This window comes from Anopheles maculipalpis, chromosome 3RL (assembly GCF_943734695.1).
Source record: "Anopheles maculipalpis chromosome 3RL, idAnoMacuDA_375_x, whole genome shotgun sequence".
Taxonomy (NCBI): domain Eukaryota; kingdom Metazoa; phylum Arthropoda; class Insecta; order Diptera; family Culicidae; genus Anopheles; species Anopheles maculipalpis.
In genome coordinates, this window is record NC_064872.1 from 53,372,537 (window position 1) to 53,376,141 (window position 3,605).

Below are 3,605 nucleotides of genomic sequence, written 5' to 3' on the forward strand. Positions count from 1 at the left end.
AACAAAAAATGCGGCAAACATGCTAAGCTTAACTTTGTAGAAATTTTTTTTAAATATTTAACATAAATTTTATAAAAATTCCTTTCCTAATCCCTCAGAAACTGTCAAATGTATCTCGAACACCCTGTGAGATATATTAAAATGAATCTTATGAATCAATTATTGTAAATGAACTGATAAATCAATTAATTGAGGCAGTTTCTGACTGTGCGAGAGCGGTCCGAATGGGATTCTACATATGAACTAAATTGAACTGCTTTAAAAGCAACAATATACAAAATTTTGCAAACCAACAATGCAAAGGTAAAGGTAGATTATGATGTTTTGTAACAGCTAAAAACATATTAATTTTGCCATAGAACTCGGCCATAAAATTAAATTGACAAAACACAGTAAAATGAGCTGAATTTTCATTAGGCAAACTTGTCTATCGTTTGCTTCATAGTTAATCGAACAGTCACCCTCATTTGTTGAAAATCTTGTACCAAGTGTTCATTAGCATCTTCCGGCTGTTCCTCGCAAGCGATGTCAAGTAGGTTGCTATTAATTTTAAAGTCGTTTTTATCACTCTCGCTGTAACCCAGCATTAGAGGGTATTTAGGGGCTCTAAAAAATCATGAATCAGCATTTACCCAGCCAATAACAGTGCACCACCACACTTGCCTCGACGCTCCCTATCGCTACCCCAGTAGCTGCCTATCAGCAGCCGAGGTCCACCTTGGCATGCAAAACAGATGCCATCAAACAGACTCATTTTAATTAATTAATTAATAATTCACACAACAATACTCTCCGAGCGGTTCCTAAGACTTTGGTCGTGAGCGTGCCATAGAGACACACCTGGCGTCTCGCAACCGTATCAAAGATCATGAGCCACTGCGAAAAGGGGGATCTTTGAATTCAATCTTTACTCGCATTGTCACCCGGAAGCTGGAATGGTTGGAGCGAGCAACTTGATGCTTCCTACTCTCGCTGATGCTGCAATAAGTTTTCTGCTGTTGGACGAGTGTACTTTGTTTGTTTAGATACGGACTATGAGTGAACAGACGGTGAGATAGGGAGAGACAGTTTCGGGTTCTTTAAATGATTATCTGAACTGTTAGCTCCCCAACAGGTTTGTGCACGAAGCATTCGATCCTATCCTTGAGCTTCAATGAAGGTAGGCAGGCATCCCTACTGCTTCAGTTTCTTCCCATTCACTCCATCACTCCTACACGACCGAATTGCCTGCCTATATCGGACTCATTTCAGCTGGCGCTGTTGGATGTTTGCTGCAATTTTGTGCCTGTGAAAGGAAGCCAATTAAAATGGAAAAACTTGTCTCTACTTTTGAACTTATGCTGACTATTATTCTGCCAAGTGTATTACAATAACAAAAGAGGAAAATTAGTGCTCGCCAGAACCACAAGCTCCGGCCACAGTTGTGCTGGTACTTGCGGGACCGTTACAATGCGGAGCCATGCGTTCGGGGATGACAAAACCCCGGCCAGCAATCTCTGGTATCGAAAAGGGGGCAAAGGGAAAAGGCGGGAGGGCGTGCACAGTCGCTAGGTTGGGGCGGAAGGATTGACAACAGGAAATCGGGTCGTGTCAAGCGGGAAACTTTACCGGAGAACTCACAATGAACCTGCGGTGCCTGCCAGAGAGCAGGCATCTAGGTTTAACTTACTACTTCAGCCGCAAACTTCTTCAGCTTTCTCGTTACAAAGCACCGGAGATGAAAGGAAGGATAGTTGCCTGTACACTATCACTAGTTTAATTTTTATGCAGATGTGTTCCGATTTTATGAGCACTTTTCAGTGGCTCATCTTTCGATTCTAGTAGTTATAAAATGGTGGCAAAGTAAGGCCGAACCAGTGTTCAATAATAAAATTTGTGTTAATTGCAGCGACAAATTGAACATTGCGGTAAAGTCTGTTCAAAAACAATAAATCATAACAACTTGTCTAGAGCTGCTTCCGGAACGCAGTCGTAAGAAGAAGTGATTGTCGTAATATACGTGTTGTTTTGGGTTGCTGAGCCACAGTGAAAAACTTCAACAACACAAATCCTCACAAAGCCAAACTGTGGGTAAAATTTGCTTAGATAGTGATTTTGATCGGATAATCAAGTTAGAGTGAAGTTGAAACACACAGCACAACATAAACTGCTTCGCACTGCCGCCCTTTACTGCTTTATGCACTTTAGCCCGTTTGGATTCGGCGAAATGTAGGGTTTTTGTTGAGCAGCAAAAACTAGCCGAAAGAGCACTGAGAAAAAGCACCTAAGTGATATTCTATTCCGCTGTTCCGCCTAGCACGGAAACCATATCCGTGTCCCAGTGTCACGCTATTTCATGAACGTAGTGATTCCTCTGTACGCGGTAGTTCTTAGGTTTTTAGCAGAACTTGTTGAAGGGGTTAGGAGGCTCTCGTGCCTGTACACTCGGATCCACTGCTGCTGTGCCGACCTACGAAAATGGTAACGAAAATGTAGTTTCGTTTTTCCACTCTTTGCAAACTGAACGCTTCAGCAGAGCTGCCAAATTCCGCCGAAGCCACCGACACGGATCATAGGACGATGTTGGCGGCAAGTATGTAGATTACATATTTTTGCGCCCGAACGAGTTTTACTCACGCCTTGTGGTAAGAGGATTTGCGTTCAGTTTCCGTGGACCATCGAATGTCTCGTTTGGGTTTGAAAGGTAGTTGGGAAAGATACACCTTTTTTTTCGTTTTTACTATCGAAATATTTACGATTGAAATAATAAAGTTTGACAAAAATTGTTCGACTAATTTTAAATGTAAAACAACTACATACTGCTGTACATTCTCTGGATGAAAATCTGTAAAGCTTCTAGACACCTGAAGCTCACTCAAAACTCCCAAGAATCATTGAAATGTTTTATTAGATTACAAACAAAACTAATTAAAAAACTAATCAAATCGTCCCAACCGTAATCGTGCACTAGATTTGCTAAATTAAAATGTAATCGACATTAAAATAATTACCCGCCATCACCTAGTGGATGTGGTGGATGCTACCGGGTGTTGCGGAAAATTCAAACTTGAAAAACTTTTCTGCCCGAGCGAGCGAGGCTTGGAAAGCGCTTACCGCTAGCTGTGGGACAAGAAGGAACGTGTCTCCCCAGTACTATCTGCCGAAAGAACCGATAGACATCAGGGGAAAACATATAAAAAAGAACATTTGATGATCGTCGTTTTCACCTTTATTTAATGCCGTGTTTGAAATTGGGTTCGTTGTGTTAGATTTAAAAAAAAACTGGTAAAATATTTTCATTGAAGACGTATTTAAAGATAATCAACTTAATCGATTATTACAACAGTAACAATGCAACAATGAGATACTTGAGCTATATAGATATTCTGTGTTGAAGAAACAATCTGAAGTTTTCGGTACTTTCAAACACAACAATTTCTTAATTCGACAATTAAACTATTTATCTCAATTTTCACGCCAAAATAAACTGCTCACCCGATAAGAAAGTAAACAAGACGCGCATTTGTTGCAGAATATGATTCGAGGGCAAAGGAATCATGCACCCAGCAGCCATTAAGAGGGATTTACGGGACTATAATTGCCAAGCGCGCTGCAAATTATACCAC